Raw genomic sequence first — 19,268 nt, forward strand, 5'->3', positions numbered from 1 at the left:
TGGGGAAGAGTGTCGAGCACATAGGCACAGGGAAAAATTTCCTGAACAGAGCACCAATAGCTTATGCTTTAATATCAAGAATCGACAAATGGGACTTCAAAAAATTGCATAGCTTCTGTAAGGCAAAAGACACTGTCAGTAAGACAATATGGCAACCAACAAATTGGGAAAAGATCTTTACCAATCCTATATCTGATAGAGGGCTAATATCCAATATATATGAAGAACTCAAGAAGTTAGACTCCAGAGAAACAAATAACCCAATTAAAAAATGGGATATAGAGCTAAACAAAGAATTCTCAACTGTGAATACTGAATGGCTGAGAAGCACCTAAAGACATGTTCAACATCCTTTGTAATCAGGGAAATGCAAATCAAAACAACTTTGAGGTTCCACCTCACACCAGTCAGAATGGCTAGGATAAAAAACTCAGGTGACAGCAGATGTTGGCGAGGTTGTGGAGAAAGAGGAACACTACTTCATTGCTGGTGGAATTGCAAGCTGGCACAAACACTATGGAAATCAGTTTGGCGGTTCCTCCGGAAATTGGACATAGTACTACCAGAGGTCCCAGCTATATCACTCCTGGGCATATACACAGGAGATGCTCCAATATGTAATAAGGACACATGCTCCACTATGTTTATAGCAGCCTTGTTTATAATAGCCAGAAACTGGAAACAACCCAGATGTCCCTCAACAGAGTAATGGATACAGAAATTGTGTTACATCTACACATAGAGTACTACTCAGCTATTAAAAACAATGAATTTATGAAATTCTTAGGGAAATGGATGGACCTGGAGAATATCATCCTGAGTGAGGTAACCCAATCACAATAGAATACACATGGTATACATTCTCTGATAAGTGGATATTAGCCTAGAAGTTCGGAATACACAAAGTATAATCCACAAACCACAAGAAACTCAAGAAGATGGAAGACCAAAGTGTGGATACTTTGTTCCTTCTTAAAAGGGGGAACAAAGTACCCATGGTTGGATTTTCAGAGACAAACTATGGATCAGAGACTGAAGGAAGGACAATCCAGAGACTGCTCCACCTGGGAACCCTTCCCATATTCAAACATCAAATCCTGACACTATTGTGGATATCAGTAAGTGCTGAGTGACAGGAGCCTGATACAGCTGTCCCCTGAGAGGCTCTGACAGTACCCAACTAATACAGAAGTAAAGATTCACAGCCATCCATTAGACTGAGTACATGGTCCCCAATGAAGGAACTAGAGAAAGGACCCAAGGAGCTCAAGGGTTTGCAGTCCCTTAGCACGAACAACAATATGAACTAACTATTACCCTCAGAGCTCCCAGGGACTAAAACTCCAAAGATTACACATGGGGGGACTCATGGCTCTAGCAGCATGTGTATAGCAGAGGATGACCAAGTTGGTCATCAATGGGAGGAGTGTACCTTGGCCCTGTGAAGGTTCTATGCCCCAGTGTAGGGGAATGCCAGGGCCAGGAAATGAGAGAGGGTGGGGTGGTGAGCAGGGGGAGCAAGGAGGGAACAGGGGACTGTTTTAGTTTTTGTTCTTTATTTTTTTCTTATTTATTTATTTATTTATTTATTTAATAATTAAGTCAATTTATTCAAACAGTTGACTTTTGGCTCAATACTGATGGAAGTAATCTGCTTAACAATCTCAGAAGGGCTATGTAAATCAATGAGTCGCTTGTGGATCCTCATCTGGAACCGATCCCACGTCTTAGAACCTTCACGACAAGGTGTTTTTCTGGTAATGATTCTCAATGTCTTGGTAGGCATGCGGACTGGTCCCTTCACTTTCAGATTCTTTTCCTTTGCACCTCTGATCAAGTCCGCACAAACCTTCTCCAGCGACTTCATGTTGCGGCTGGTGAACGTGATTTGAATTCGGTGAATCGCCACTTTGGGTTCCACGGGCATCTTTCTGGTATCTTTAAATGCCATGGCTGAGACGGGGCTTCCTGACCAACTTCTTCCTCAGCAGGAGCGAACAGGGGTGAGTCAGGATGGAGCAGACTTGACAGAGCTCTGCAGCGTGTACTACCAGGTCTCAGAAAAGCTTATTTTATTTTCTTTTTCTTTTTTCTTTTGGAGGGGAACCCGGGAAATGAGATATTGTAAATAAAGAAAACATCTAATAAAAAAAAAAAGGAAAAAAAAAGAAATTCCTCCCGTCACATAATAATCAAAACACCAAATGCAGTAAACAAAGAATATTAAATGCAGTAAGGGAAGAAGGTCAAGTAACATATAAAGGCAGACCTATCAGAATTACACAAGATGTCTCACCAGAGACTATGAGAGCCAGAAGATCCTGGGCAGAAGTCATACAGATCCTAAAAGAACACAAATGCCAGCCCAAGCTACTATACCCAACAAAACTTTCAATTACCATAGATGGAGAAACCAAGATATTCCATGACAAAACTGAATTTACATAATATCTTTCCACAAATCCAGCCCTTCAAAGGATAATAAGTGGAAAAATCCAACACAAGGAGGGAAACTACACCCTAGGAAAAACAAGAAATAATCTTCTTTTAACAAACCATAAAGAAGATAGCCACATAAACATAATTCCACCTCTAACAACAAAATAACAGGAAGCAACAATCAGTTTTCCATAATATCTCTTAATGTCAAGGACTCAATTACCCAATAAAAAGACATAGACTAACAGACTTTCAACCTAAAGTTATCAAAAACTAAATAAGGACACTTCATACTCATAAAAAAAAAATCTACCAAGAAGAACTCTCAATTCTGATCATTGATGCTTCAAATGCAAGGGCACCCACATTCATAAAAGAAACCTTACTAAAGCATAAAGAACTCCACCTCACACAATCATTTGGGAGTCTTCAACACCACGGTCTCGTCAATGGACAGATCATGGAAACAGAAACTAAACAGAGACAGTGGAACTAACAGAATTTATGAACCAAATGGGTTTAACAGATATATACAGAACATTTTATCCTAAAACAAAAGACTATAACTTCTTCTCAGCATCTCAAGGTATCTTCTGTAAAACTGACCATATAATCAGTCACAAAACAGGCCTCAACAGATACAAGAAGATTCACATAATCCCATGCATCCTATTGGATCACAATGAACTAAAGCTGGTCTTCAATACTAACATAAACAATAGAAAACTCACATACATATGGAAGCTCAACAACAATCTACTCAACGATAACTTGGTCAAGGATGAAATAAGAAAAAAAACTTAAAGCCGTTTTAGAATTTAATGAAAATTAAGCCACAACATACCCAAACTTTAGGGACACAATGAAAGCAGTGCTAAGAGAAAAACTCATAGCTTTGAATGCCTCCAAAAAGAAATTGGATACAAGGAAGGACAATCTAGAGACTGCTCCACCTGGGAAACCTTCCCATATACAATCACCAAACCCAGACACTATTGTGGATGCCAGCAAGTGCTAGCTGACAGGAGCTTGATGTAGCTGTCTCCTGAGAGGAGTGCTACCTCTGACAGTGCCTCACTAACACAGAAGTAGAGGCTCACAGCCATCCAATGGACTGAGCACAGGGTCCCCAATGAAGGAGCTAGAGAATGGACCCAAGGAGCTGAAGGGGTTTGAAGCCCCATAGGAGGAACAACAATATGAACTAACCAGTATTCTCAGAGCTCCCAGGGACTAAACCACCAATCGAAGAGTACACATGGTGGGACTAATGGGTCCAGCGGCATATGTAGCAGAGGATGGCCTATTTGGTCATCAGTGGGAGGAGAGGCCCTTGGTCCTGTGAAGGCTCTATGCCCCAGTGTAGAGGAATGCCAGGGCCAGGAAGCAGGAGAGGGTGGATTGGTGAGCAGGGGAAGGGAGGAGAGGGAATAGGTTTTTTTTTGTTTTTTGTTTTTGTTTTTGTTTTTGACGGGAAAACATAAAAGGGAATATCATTTGAAATATATATAAAGAAAATTTCTAATAAAAAAGAAACTCGAGAGAGCATACACTAGCAGCTTGACAGCACATCAGAAAACTCTACAACAAAAAAAGCAAATAGACCCAAGAGGAGTAGATGGCAGCAAATAATCAAACTCAGGGCTGAAGTCAACCAAGTAGAAACAAAAAGAACTATACAAAGAATCAACTAGACCAGGAGCTTGTTCTTTGAGAAAATCAACAATATACATAAACCTTTAGCCAGACTAACCAGAGAGCACAGAGACAGTATCCAAATCAACAAAATCAGAAATGAAATGGAAGACATAACAACAGAAACCAAGGAAATCCAAAACATCATCAGATCCTACTACAAAAGGCTATACTCAACAAACCTGGAAAATCTGGATGAAATGAGCAATTTTCCAAACAGATTCCAGGTACCAAAGTTAAATTAGGATTGATCTAAACAGTTCCACAACTCCTAAAGTAGTAGGAGCAGTCATTAATAGTCTCCCAAACAAAAAATGCCCAGAATCAGATGGGTTTACTGTTGAGTTCTATCAGACCTTCAAAGAAGACCTAATATCAATACTCTTCAAACTATCCCACCAATTAGAAACGGAATATACTCTATCCAATTTGCTCTATGAGTCCACAATTACTGATACCTAAACCACACAAACACCCAACAAAGAAAGATAACTTCGGACCAACTTCCCTTATGAATATCAATGCAAATAGATTCAATAAAATACTCACAAATTGAGTCTAAGAACACATCAAAACAATCATCCATCATGATAAAGTAGGCTTCATCCCAGGGATGCAGGAATGGTTCAATATATGGAATACCATCAATGTAATCCACTATATAAACAAACTCAATGATAAAGATTACATGATCTTTTCATTAGATGCTGAGAAAGCATTTGACAAAATCCAACACTCCTTCATGATAAAAATCTTGGAACGATCAGGAATTCAAGACCCATACCCAAACATAGTAAAAATGACATACATAAAACCAGTAGCCAACATCAAACTAATTGGAGAGAAACTAGAAGCCATCCCACTAAAATCAGGGACTAGGCAAGGCTGCCCACTCTCTCCCTATCTATTCAGTATTGTACTTGAAGTCCTAGCCAGAGCAATTAGACAACAAAAGTAGGTCAAAGGGATATGAATTGGAAAGGAAGAAGTCAAATTATCACTACATGCAGATGATATGATAATATACTTACGTATACTATCATAACCAAAGAATTCTACCAGAGAGTTCCTAAACCTGTATAGCCCTGGCTGTTCTGGAACTCACTCTATAGAACAGGCTGGCTTTGAACTCAGAAATCCACCTGCCTGTGCTTCCTAAGTGCTGGGAAGCGTGCACTACTACTGCCTAGCTTTGGCTTTCATTCCAAACATCTTCAACCTCATGTTCCTGTGATAACAGCTTCGAGACTGACTGGGTTCCCAGCTCCCTCTAGTGGCCTACGTGTCAGCACAAGTCATTCACTCTCAGTCCTTTTTCTTTTTTCATAGTAGCCTTATTTATAATAGCCAGAAAGTGGAAACAACCCAGATGATCCTCAATAGAGGAATGGATACAGAAAATGTGGTACATCTGCAGAATGGAATACTACTCGACTATTAAAACAATGAACTTATGAAATTCTTAGGGAAATGGATGCATCTGGAGATTATCATCCTGAGTGAAATAACACAATAACAAAAGAACACACATGGTGTGCACTCTCTGATAAGTGGATATTAGCCCAGAAGATCAGAATACACAAAGTACAATCCATAAACCACAAGAAACTCAAAAAGAAGGAAGACCAAAGTGTGGATACTTCGTTCCTTCTGAAAAGAGGGAACAAAATACTCATGGAAGGAGTTGCAGAGACTAACTATGGAACAGAGATGGAAGGAAGGACAATCCAGAGACTGCTCCACCTGGGAATCCTTCCCATATTTAGTCATCAAATCTAGACACTATTGTGGATGCCAGCAAGTGCTGGCTGACAGGAGCCTGATATAGCTGTGTAGGGTCCGGCCAGCAGACCTACACGGTCGTGGGTTGCTTTGGACTGGAGACTGGACAGGACCTGTGGAAATAAACGGGCAGAGAAACAAAGAGAATGGACACCAAGAAAATTTATCAAGGCGCATTTTACTGGGGGGAAATGAGTTTATATAGCCAACAACAAAAATGAAAGCACAACATTCAAGCTAGGCACAATGCATAACATAAACATGACACCAGATGAAGGGATGCTGGCAGTCTGTTTAGCCAGTGAGGACTTCAAATGCAGTCCTGACAGAAGTGAGCTGAGTGTCAGTCTTTGATCTCAGGAAGAGCTGCAGCCTATTGTCTTTCACCACAGGTGGGCAGCCTCAGTCCCGGGCTTGTCAGGTATTCTTTTGCTTTCAGAACAGCTTCAGGCAGCCATGGAGGGGAGAACACACAGCTGTCTCCTGAGAGGCCTTGACAGTACCTGACTAATACAGAAGTAGAGGCTCACAGCCATCCATTGGACTGAGTACAGGGCCCCCAATGAAGGAGCTAGAGAACTGACCGAAGGAGCTGTAGGGTTTGCAGCCCCTTAGGACAAACAACAACATGAACTAACTAGTACCCTCAGAGCTCCCAGGGACTAAACCACCAACCAAAGAGTAGACATGGTGGGACTAATTGTTCCAGCAGCATATGTGTAGTAGAGGATGGCCAAGTCAGTCATCAATTGGAGGAGGGTCCCTTGGCCCTGTGAAGGTTCTATGCCCCAATGTAGGGGAATGCGAGGGCCAGTAAGCAAGAGAGGGTGAGGTGGTGATCAGGAGGAGGGGAGAGGGAACAGGGGTTTGTTTTTGTTTTTATTTTTAATTTTTTTTTTTTGAGGAGAAAATGAGAGAGGAGATATTGTATGACATGTAAATAAAGAAAATATCTAATAAAAATAAATACATAAAAAGAATTCATCATTTTTAATAGTTGAGTAGGACTCTACTGTGTAAATGTACAACATTTTCTGTATCCATTCCTCTGTTGAAGGACATCTGGGATCTTTCTAGCTCATGGCTATTATAAATAAGGCTGCTCTAAACATAGTGGAGCTTGTGTCCTTATTATATGTTGGAGCATATTCTGGGTAATACTATGTCCAATTTTCTGAAGAACTACCAGACTGATTTCCAGAGTGGTTGTACCAGCTTGCAGTCCCACCAGCAATGAAAGAGTGTTCTTCTTTCTCCACATCCTTGCCACCATCTGCTGTCACCTGAATTTTTGATGTTAGCCCTTCTGACTGGTGTGAGGTGGAATCTCATGGTTGTTTTGATTTGCATTTCCCTTATGACTAAGGACGTGAAATATTTCTTTAGGTGCTTCTCAGCCATTTGAGATTCCTTGGTTGAGAATTCTCTGTGTAGCTCTGTACTCCACTTTTTGATAGGGTTATTTGGTTCTCTGGAGTCTGCCTTCTTCAGTTATTTGTATATATTGGATATTAGCCCTTTATTGGATGTAGATGGTTAAAGATCTTTTCCCAATCTGTTGTTTGCCTTTGTGTCTTATTGACAGTGTCCTTTGCCTTACAGAAGCTTTGCAATTTTATGAAGTCCCATTTGGTGATTCTTGATCTTACAGCACAATGTGCATACAGCACATTGGTGTTCTGTTCAGGAAATTTTCACCTGAGCACTTATGTTCAAGCCTCTTCCCCACTTTCTCCTCTATAAGTTTCAGTGTATCAGATTTTAAGTGAAAGTCCTTGATCCATGTGAACTTGAGCTTTGTACAAGGAGATAAGAATGGGTGGATTTGTATTCTACATGCTGACTGCCTGATGAGCCAGTACCATTTGTTAAAAGTACTGTCTTTTTTCCACTGGATGGATTTAGCTCCTTTGTCAAAGATCAATTGGTTATATATGTGTGGGTTCATTTCTGGGTCTTCAATTCTATTGCATTGATCTTCCTGCCTGTCTGTGTACTAATACCATGCAGTTTTTTTTTTTTATCACTATTGCTCTGTAGTACAGTTTGAGGTCAGGTATGGTGATTCCACCAAAAGTTCTTTTATTGTTGAGAATAGTTTTTAATATCCTGGGTTTTTTGTTATTCTAAATGAATTTGCAAATTGCTTTTTTCTAACTCTATGAAGAATTGTGTTGGAATTTTGATAGGGATTGCATTGAATCTGTAGATTGCTTTTAGTAAGATGGCCATTTTTACTATGTTAATCCTGCCAATCCATGAGCATAGGAGATCTTTTTTTATCTTCTAAGATCTTCAATTTCTTTCTTCAGAGACTTGAAGTTCTTATCATATTGATCTTTCACTTGCTTGGTTAGAGTTACAACAAAGTATGTAATATTATTCGTGGCTATTGTGAAGGGTGTCATTTCCCTAATTTCTTTCTCAGTCTGGTTATCCTTTGAGTAGCGGAAGGCTACTGATTTGAGTTAATTTTATATCTAGTCGCATTGCTGACGTTGTTTATCAGCTTTAGAAGTTCTCTGTTGGAATTTTTTGGGTCACTTAAGTATATGATCATATACTGCAAATAATGATATTTTGACTTCTTCCTTTCCAATTTGTATCCCTTTGACCTTCTTTTGCTGTCTAATTGCCCTAGCTAGAACTTCAAGTGCTATGTTGAATAGATACAGTGAGAGTAGGCAGCCTTGTTTAATCCCTGTTTTACTGGGATTTCTACAAGTTTCTCTCCATTCAGTTTGATGTTGGCTACTGGTTTACTGTATATTGCTTTTACTATGTTTAGGTATGGGCCTTGCATTCCTGATCTTTCCAAGATTTTTTAACATGATGGGATGCAGAATTTAGTCAAATGCTTTTTTGGCATCTAATGAAATGATCATGTGGTTTTTTTCCTTTGAGTTTGTTTAATCCAATGTAGTGGATTACATTGATGGATTTTTGTATTTTGAACCATCCCCGCATCCCTGGGATGAAGACTACTTTGATTGTAGTGAATTATTGCTTTGATGTGTTATTGGATTTGGTAGGCAAGAATTTTATTGAGTATTTTTGCATCAATGTTTATAAGGGAGATTGGTCTGAAGTTTTCTTTCTTCATTTGGTCTTTGTGTGGTTTAGGTATAAGCATAATTGTGGTTTTATGGAATGAATTGGATGGTTTATCTTCTGTTTCTACATTTGTGGAATAGTTTGAAGAGTATTGGTATTAGGTCTTTAAAGGTCTGATAGAATTCTCCGCTGAATCCATCTGGTCCTGGGTCTTTTTTGGTTAGGAGACTATTAATGACTGCTTCTATTTCTTTAGGGCTTATGGGACTGTTTAGATGGTTTATCTGATCTTGTTTTAACTTTGGCACCTTTTATGTATCTAGAAAACCATTCATTAAATCCAGATTTTCCAACTTAGTTGAGTATAAACATTTGTAGTAGGATGTGGTGATTTCTTAAACTCCACAGTTTCCACTGTTATTTCTCCCTTTTCATTTATGATTTTATTAATTTGGATACTGTCTCTATGTCCTCTGGTTAGTGGCTAAGGTTTTATCCATCTTGGTGATTTTCTCAAAGACTAGCTTCTGGTTTGGTTGATTCTTTGTTTAGTTCCTTTTGTTTCTATTTAGTTGATTTCAGCCCTAAGTTTGGTTATTTCCTGACATCTACTCTTCTTGGGTGCATTTGCTTCTTTTTGTTCTGGAGCTTTAGATGTGCTGTCAAGGTGCAAGTGTAATCTCTCTCCAGTTTCTTTTTTGAAGCATTTAGAGCTATGAGTTTTCCTCTTAGCACTGCTTCCATTGTGTCCCATACGTTTTGGTATGATATGTCTTCATTTTCATTAAATTCTAAAAAAAGTCTTTAATTTCTTTCTTTATTCTTCCTTGACCAAGTAATCACTGAGTATTGTGTTGTTCACTTTCCATGTGTATGTATGTTTTCCATTGTTTTTGTTGGAATTCAAGACCAGCCTTAGTTTGTGATGATCTGATAGGGTGAATGGGATTATTTTAATCTTCTTGTATCTGTTGAGGCTTGTTGTATGGCCAATTATATGATCAGTTTTGGAGAAGGTACCATGAGGTGCTGAGAAAAAAGTATATTCTTTTGCTTTGGGATGAAATGTTCTATAAATATCTGTTAGATCTATTTGGTTCATATGTTCTGTGAGTGTCACTGTTTCTCTGTTTAGTTTCTGTTTCTATGATCTGCCCATTGCTGAGAGTGGGGTGTTAAAGTCTCCCACTATTATTGTGTGGGGTGCAACGTGTGCTTTGAGCTTTATTAAAATTTCTTTTATGAATGTGGGTGTCCTTGCATTTGGAGCATATATGTTCAGAATTGAGAGTTCATCTTGGTAGACTTTTCCTTTGATGAGTTGAAGTGTCCTTCCTTATCCTTTTTGATAACTTTTGGTTGAAAGTCAATTTTATTTGTATTAGAATGGCTACTCCAGCTTGCTTCTTGGGACCATTTTCTTGGAAAATTGTATTCTAGCCTTTACTCTGAAGTAGTGTCTTTCTTTGTCACTTAGGTACATTTCCTTTATGAAGCAAAATGCTGGGTCCTGTTTACGTATCCAGTCTGTTAGTCTATGTCTTTTTTATAGGGGAATTGAGTCCATTGATGTTAAGAGATATTAAGGAAAAGTGATTGTTACTCCCTGTTGTGGAGCAGTGCGGGGCAGTGGTCTGCTCAGGTAACTTAAGCTCAGTCGAGTATTTGGCTTTGAGCCCTGGAACCCCTGTGGGCAATTTCTGCTTGCAGGGGAAGGAAGGAGCTTGGCCATAACTCCTGAGTCTTTGGTTCCTGTTTCAGTCATAACCCCTCACAGCTGCCCTTGCAGGAGATGTGTGCTCCATCAGGCAGACAATGACCCAAGGTCTTATCTGCACCCTACCCCCAGTCATCAAACCACAAGCCTGACATGCCATGCCTCATGCAATATAAGGGGCGGTTTGCCCCTCCTCTCTCTCTCACTCTCTCCTCCTTTGTCTCCTCTCTGCTTTCCATCTCTTGGTCTCTCTATCTCCTCTTTCCTGCTCTTCGCTCTCTTCTCTTGCCTTCTTGCTCTCTTGCTTTCTTTTCTTTCCTTTCTTTCTCTCTCCTTCTTTCTTTCTACTTGACTAGCCTATTTTCTCCTTCCTACAATAAAATATCTCATTTATACATTGCCTTCCTTTTTAACTAATACATGCTTCACCTGCAGGTCAGCACTGGGGAGAGAGAGAGCCACAGGGCTCAGCAGCAGGCCCTGTCACTGCTACAACACCCTGTTATTTTTGTTGTTAGAGGTGACATTATGTTTGTGTGCTTATCTTCTCTAGGATTTGTTGGAAGATTCCTTTCTTGCTTTTTCTAGGGTATAGTTTCCCTCCTTGTGTTGGAGTTTTCCATCTATTTTCCTTTGTAGATCTGGATTTGTGGAAAGATATTGTATAAATTTGGTTTTGCCGTGGAATATCTTGTTTTCTCTGTCTATGGTAATTGAGAGTTTTGATGGGTATAGTAGCCTGGGCTGGCATTTGTTTTCTCTTAGGGTCTGTATAACTACTTTCCAGGATCTTCTGGCTCTCATAATCTCTGGTGAGAAGTCTGGTGTAAATCTGATAGGTCTGCCTTTTTATTTATTTATTTATTTATTTATTTATTTATTTATTTATTTATTTTTTACCTTTTTCCCTTACTGCTTTTAAAATTCTTTTTTTATTTAGTGCATTTGCTGTTTTGATTATTATGTGATGGGAGGAATTTCTTTCCTGGTCCAGTCTATTTGGAGTTCTGTAGGCTTCTTGTATGCTCATGGGCATCACTTTCTTTAGGTTAGGAAAGTTTTCATCTATAATTTTGTTGAAGATATTTACTGGCTCTTTAAGTTGGGACTCTTCACTCTCTTCTATACCTATTATCCTTAGGTTTGGTCTTCTCATTGTGTCCTGGATTTCCTGGATGTTTTGGGTTAGGGGCCTTTTGCTTTTTGCATTTTCTTTGACTGTTGTGTTATTGTTTTCTATGGTGTCTTCTGCCCTTGAGATTCTCTCTTCTATATCTTGTATTCTGCAGGTGATGCTTGCATCTATGACTCCTGATCTCTTTCCTAGGTTTTCTATCTCCAAGTTTGTCTCCCTTTGTGATTTCTTTATTGTTTCTATTTCCATTTTTAGATTCTGGATGGTTTTGTTCATTTCCTTACCTGTTTGATTGTGTTTTCCTGTAGTTCCTTAAGGAATTTTTGTGTTTCTTCTTTAAGGGCTTCTCTCTGTTTACCTGTGTTCTCCTGTATTTCTTTAAGGTAGTTATTTGTGTCTTTCATAACATCCTCCATTACCATCATAAGAAGTGACTTTGGATCTGAATCTTGCTTTTCTGGTGTGATGGTGTATCCAGGACTTGCTATGGTGGGAGAATTGGGTTCTGATGATGCCCAGTAACCTTGGTTTCTGTTGCTTCTGTTCTTTTGCTTGCCTTCTGCCATCTGATTATCTCTAATTCTCCCTGCCCTCGCCATATTTGACTGGAGGCTGTCCTTCTTGTAATCCTGGTTGAGTTAGAACTCCTCAGAGTCCAGCTGTCCCTCTGATCCTACAATTCTGTGATCCTGTGATCCTGAGATTCTGGGTGTGTCAGAGTTCCTGGGAGTCAAGCTGGCTCTGAGATCCTGAGATCCTGGTGTGACCAAACTCCTGGGATCCTGGAATCCTGGGATCCAAAGATCCTGGTCATGCTAGAGTGCCTGGGATTGGAGCCTCCTCTGGGGGTTGTGGGTCTGGCAGTAGAGTTTATGCCCAAGGTAGACCAGCACAGACCCAAAGGACTCTTCCAATATCCTTATGTAGGCTGTCAGCAGGTGTATACCACCTCTCCTGGATTGGGAACTTCCTTTTTCCAAGGGTGGCCTTGAACTCAGAGATCTTTTTGCCTCAATCTCATGAGATTAAAAGTGTCTACTTCTTTGCCTGGGCCAGTGCTTTCATGGCCACTATGCCTCAAGATCTCCATGTTAAGATCTGGGTCAGAAGCTTGTGTCTTTCAGCCTCAAGATTTGGATCACAGGTGTGCCATCCATTTCTGAAGTGTAGTCCATTCCAGATGTTGTCAAGTTGGCAACCAGGGAGAGCCATCCCAGTCACTAAACTGTTATCTCTAAGAGACATAGATACACTTCTAGACGTTTATAACCTACCAAAGTTAATTCAAGATCAAGCAGAGAATTTCAACAGGCTCACCACAACTAAAAAGACAGAGCAGTAATGAAAAGATGACAAAAAATTGTCTGTGAAATTGTGTTTACTAGAAATGTGAGAAGCTACAGGCCATAAAGTGTCACCAACAGCCATGCCTAAACATGGTTGAATGACAGTAATAGGCATGCTAATGTGTATAAGGGAAAGTCCAGGAATACTTAATCCTATATAAAGAACTACAGGCAATGAAGGAATGTTGAGATCAGCAGAAATAGTCTTTTCCAGGAAGGATCAATTGGTTATCCAATACCAAATGGTTAGTCCTGAAAACATACAGAAAAATAACACTATAAAGACTAAGAAGATTGAGGTGTCTGGAGGTGAGTGCTGGGGGGGAGGAGAGAATTGTGGGTTGCCCCTGGCCAGGTGTGTGGCTTTGTGTGCTCTTGCATGCATTCCTTGGGATGAAACTGACCATATAGACAAAATTAATGATAGACAGATCCCATTTGACCTTCTGATCACTTTAGAAGCAGAAAAGGTCTATCAAAACAAGCTGGACAGTGGTGGCACATGCCTTTAATCCCAGCACTTGGGAGGCAGAGGCAGGTGGATTTCTGAGTTCGAGGCCAGCCTGGTCTACAGAGTGAGTTCCAGGATAGCCAGGGCTATACAGAGAAACCATGTCTCAAAAAAATAAAAATAGAAAAAAGTATAACATCTGATATTAGAGAAAAGAAGAGTAGGAATGAAGGAGAAATTCAAGAAGACTTTAGAAAAAATTCAGTTCATTTCACCTGGGCAGTCATGGGAGGAAGTTATGTGTTTTGTCATGGAGGATGAAACATTCAAATACATCACTAAGGCTGATAGCAAAGAAGTGTATGGTAGACATCAGAGAGATATGTAGAAAAAGCCAAAGAAGAGTTTCAGGAAATGCTTTTTGAGCATTCTGAACTTTTTTGTGATTTAGATCTTAATGCAACACCAAGTTCTCATAAAATGAATGAAATTCATACAGTTCCAAGTGAAGAACCTTGGTATAAAGCTTTATAGAAACTTGCTCCTGATAGAGAATCTTTTCTACTTAAGCATATAGGATTCCCACTAAAGAAACATGCCTCAGTGGCCAATATTGTACAGACATTAAAGTGGAACACTTACTTGCCAGTAGTCTTTTACAGTTGGATCATGACTGCTCACACTTGTATCATGATAGTACCAACATAGACAAAGTTAATCTTTTCATTTTAGGGAAAGATGTTCTTGCCCAGGAACTAGTAAATGAGAGAAGGACTCAATCCACTGATGATGAGTATGCCTTAGATGGAAAAATTTATGAACTTGATCTTCAGCTTGTTGATGACAAATCACCTTACATTTTGAGTCAGCTATGGACTGCAGCCTTTAAAACCACATGGGTGCTCCTGTGTATTTAATTCCATAGAGTCACTGAGTTTTATTGGGGAATTTGTTGGAAAAATAAAAACCGAAACATCGCAGATCAGAAAAGATAAATATATGGCTAATCTTCCATTTACATTAATTGTTGCTAATCAGAGAGATTCCATTAGTAAAAATCTACCAATTCTCAGGCACCAAGGTCAGCGGTTGGCCAACAAATTTCAGTGTCCTTTTGTAGATGTACCTACTGGTACACATTCTCGTAAATTTAATGAATTACAAATAATGCAAGCTCTAAAAGGAGTATTGGAATCAGTTAAAAACAATTTAGGTGTAGTGAACCCAGTTCCTATTAATAAGGATATGTCAGAAGCTGTCTTGAGAATTGTCATGTGTCCCATGTGTGGCGATCCATTTAGTGTGGACCTCATTCTTTCACCTTTTCTTGACTTTCATTCTTACAGTGCTGCTCAAGCTGGACAGAATAATTCACTAATGCTTGACACAATTATTGGTGAAAAAAGGAGGTGAATACAGATCACAATATTGTCATACCTCTCCTCAATTGGAAAAAGAAAAGATGAACTGGTTCATGGGTATATATATTAGTTTATTCTGCAAAAAGGAAAATATCAATGGGAATGCTTCATGAATTTCTATTAGAAGTTCAAGATACTATTCCTGTACAACTGGTGGCAGTTACTGACAGTCAAGCTGTTTTTTTTTTGAAAATGGGGCTATCAAGGAGTTAATGACTGAAGGAGAACACATTGCAACTGAGATAACTGCTAAATTTACAACATTATATTCTTTATCTCAGTATCATAGGCAAACTGAGGTTTTTATTTTGTTTTTCAGTGATGTTCTAGAGAAAAACATAAGATAGAAAATTCTTATTTGTATAATAGTACAAGGGAATCCACTCATCAAAGTGAAGATGTTTTTCTACTGTCTCCAAGAGACTGTTTCCCCTATAACAATTGTCCTGATTCAGATGATGACACAGAAGCACCACCTCCTGATAGGTCAATTGGAGATGATGTTGCTTCCAACACCTAGATACAGGTTAGGTTTGGAAGGAAATGAATATTCTGTTCATAGCACTCCAAATTGTCATGATCATGAATTTACCCATTAAGTGCCTTCGCCTATTAAACCTAAACCAATTGTACCTAAAACAAATGTGAAAAAAACTAGATCCAAACCTTTTAAAAACAATTGAAGCTGGTATTGGTAAAAATCCAAGAAAACAGACTGAAGATATGGATTCCTCATATAACTATGCCGAACCGTTTGACACAATTTTCAATCAGAAAGGCTATTCTGATGAGATTTATGTTGTCCCAGATGATAGTCAGAATCAAATTATTAAAATTCGAAACTCATTTGTAAATAACGCTCAAGGAGATAAAAAAAATGGGTTTTCTGATAGAACCTCAAAAGGTCATGGGGAACGTAGGCCTTCAAAATACAAATATAAATCTAAAACTTTGTTTAGTAAAGCCAAGTCATACTACAGAAGAACACACTCAGATGCAAATGATGAGGCGGCTTTCACTACTTCTAAAACAAAATAAAAGGAAGACATCATGGAAGTGAAGAAGATCCACTACTTTCTTCTGTTGAAACTTGGAAAGGTGGTATTGATAGTCTTGCAATCACATCTGACCAGGAGGTAGATGACAAGGAGATAAAGTAGAAAGCCCGCAAAGTAAAGGATGATAAAAAGCAGAAAAAGAGGGCTGGTGAGATGGCTCAGCGAGTAAGAGCACTGATTGCTCTTCTGAAGGTCCTGAGTTCAAATCCCAGCAACCACATGGTAGCTCACAACCACCCATAATGAGATCTGACGTCTTCTTCTGGTGCATCTGAAGACAGCTACAATGTACTTATTTGTAATAATAAATAAATCTTTTAAAAAAAAGCAGAAAAAGAAAACTAAGACCTTCAACCCCCAACACGTAGAAATTGGGTAAGTACTTACTTTGGGATGCCCCTCCAGGATCTGGTTACAGCTGAGAAGCCCATACTACTATTTGTTGAAAAATATGTGGAATTTATTAAAGACACAGGATTATGTACTGAAGGACTATACCATGTTAGTGCAAATAAAACTGATCAAGACAACATTCAAAAGCAGTTTGATCAAGATCACACTATCAATCTTGCATCAATGGAAATGACAGTAAATGCTGTAGCTAGCGCTCTCAAAGCTTTCGTTGCTGATCTGCCTGATCCTTTGATTCCATATTCACACCCCCCCAGAGCTATTGGAAGCAGCAAAAATCCCAGATAAAACAGAACACCTTCATGCCTTGAAAGAAATTGTTAAGAAATTTCATCCTGTAAACTATAATGTATTCAGATATGTGATAACGCATCTAAACAGAGTTAGTCAGCAAAATAAAATCAACCTAATGATAGCAAACAACTTGTCCATCTGTTTTGGCCAACTTTGATGAGACCTGATTTTGAAAATTGGGAGTGTCTGTCTACCACTAAAATCCACCAATCTGTCGTTGAAATATTTATCCTACAGTGCCAGTTTTTCTTTTACAATGGAGAAATTGTAGAAACTGTGAACACTGTAGTTCTTCCACCAACTTCAAATCCAGGACAATTGGTGGAATCAATGGTACCACTTCAGTTGTCACCACCATTGCAACCTCAGCTAATTCAACCACAATTGCAGACAGATCTTCTTGGTATTATATAAATAGAATGTGATTGCCGATGGTCTGAAATTGGACAAAAACGAATCTAGACATGCATGTTTTAGGGGTTAGTAGTATATTTCATGTTTCATACAGATAATCCACATCAAATGATGAGACATTTTTCTCTTTGAACTATATGGTATTCCCCATCCAGTTACATTATGAATCTAAAAGCATGTGGTAAGCATGACTAGAGAGGTTTAATTTTTATAAACAAAGAAAATAGTTATAAAAATGCAAAGTTGCTGCTGCATGCAACCTTGTTGCAATCAGTATATCATTCCTTTGGTGATTTCTGGCACATTATAATGTGAGTACAGTTTTTCTATAGAAATTAAATGATTTAAAAATTCATATATGAAATGTTTAATGCTTTATGGCTGGTTTTGTTATTTGATTGCTAATTTGGGGACCTAATTCCAGCAGTCTGTATAGATAACTAAAGCTCAGTTAAGTATTTTTTAATTTCAGGTTACTATGCCATGCTTGGGATGTTTGAAAGAAAGGAGAAAAATACATGTAACATATTTCACATTTCTGCACCTTTATCTTCTAAGTAAATCTGTGGATGATTTGATGAGGAGTGAATGAACCTGTTTCTTTTACTCACATACGAAGGCCACACTTGTGGTTAAAGTGAGTTGATAATGTGATGTAAAGAATAGTTGTCACCAACTCGTTTCTCTATGATCTATAATGAAAGATACATTTTGTGTACATGGTTAATTCTGTAAACAGATGCATGTTCAAAAGATCTATGATGGTCTTGCAGTCTTAATCTATTTTAGATATTTAAATTTTTCCCTCTTAGGGAATACATTTAGTATAGTGTAGAAAAATACTTCATATTTTCATATAAGGTTATATAACTTTTCATACATAAACATGAAGTTTGCTGTAGAAAGTTCTTTAAACCAAACATTTAATCTAGAATTTCATTTTAATCTTTCCTTGAATCTATTTTTATGTGGTCTTTGAGAATATATCCCCCAAAATTCCATTGCTAGTACAGAAATAAAAATACTTTGGGTACAAAAAAAAAGACTGAGAAGGTTGTACTTATGTATTTAGGAGTGTGTGTGTGTGTGTGTTTGTGTGTAACAACTAATAAAAGATCATGACTTTGAAAAAGAAAGGACAAATGAAAGATTTTGGAAAGAGAAAAGGGAAGGAGGCAATGATATAATTATATTGTAATCTCTGGTATCCTTGACCCCTCTGGCTCCTGCAGGTTTTCCTCCTAGTTATATTATAATCTCCCTGTGTTCTTGACCCCTCTGTCTCCTACAGTCCTTCTTCCACATCTCTTGTGGGATCCCCAAGCTCCATCTAATGTTTGATTGTGGGTATCTGCATCAGCTGCTGAAAGAAGCCTCTTTGATGAAGATTAGAATAGGATCCAATCTATGAGTATAGCAGACTATCATTTCAAATCATTTCACTTGCTTCTTTTTCAGTTGTTTTTGATTATACCCCAGGTTTCTGAGTGGGGAATGAGGTGCAGGTGTGGGTGGGATGTGGGACTCCTAACAGTTGGAGTGGGGTTATCTCTGGCTCCTTTGCCTGGTCATGGGACCCTTTTCTTCTTAGTGAGTTGCCTTCTCCATCTTTTTTTCTCTCCATCTTTGATATAAGGGTTTATGCTTAGTCTTAATGGATCTTGTTATGTCGTGTTCAGTTGATGTAACTAGGAAACCTGCTCTTTTCTGAAAGTAAATGGAAGAGCAGTGGATCTGTAGGTAGAGTGGAGGTTGTAGTCAGCATGTATTATATGAGAAAGAAATAAAATGATATTAAATCTCAAAAAATAAAGTAAATGCTACGTGGATTCAGCAGAGAATTCTATTTGGTCTTCAAAATATTACACTAATATATATCAAAGTGCTCTGGAAAATACAAAAAGAAGGAAAACGTTTAAATTATTTTTTATGAAGCCAGTATTCTCCTCATAACAAAAGCAGACACACACATACACCCACACCCACACCCACAAATGTGTGTGGGTGTGGGTGTGGGTGTGTGAGAGAGAGACAGGGACAGAGACAGAGAT

General features: G+C 38.6%; 2 pseudogenes; one reads left to right on the forward strand and one right to left on the reverse strand.

Moving 5' to 3' along the window:
• Positions 1 to 1,597: 1,597 nt before the first annotated feature.
• On the reverse strand, positions 1,598 to 1,951 carry LOC116099997 (annotated as a pseudogene).
• On the forward strand, positions 1,950 to 17,217 carry LOC116099999 (annotated as a pseudogene).
• Positions 17,218 to 19,268: the final 2,051 nt, after the last annotated feature.

This window comes from Mastomys coucha, unplaced genomic scaffold (genome assembly GCF_008632895.1).
Source record: "Mastomys coucha isolate ucsf_1 unplaced genomic scaffold, UCSF_Mcou_1 pScaffold20, whole genome shotgun sequence".
NCBI classification, from domain to species: domain Eukaryota; kingdom Metazoa; phylum Chordata; class Mammalia; order Rodentia; family Muridae; genus Mastomys; species Mastomys coucha.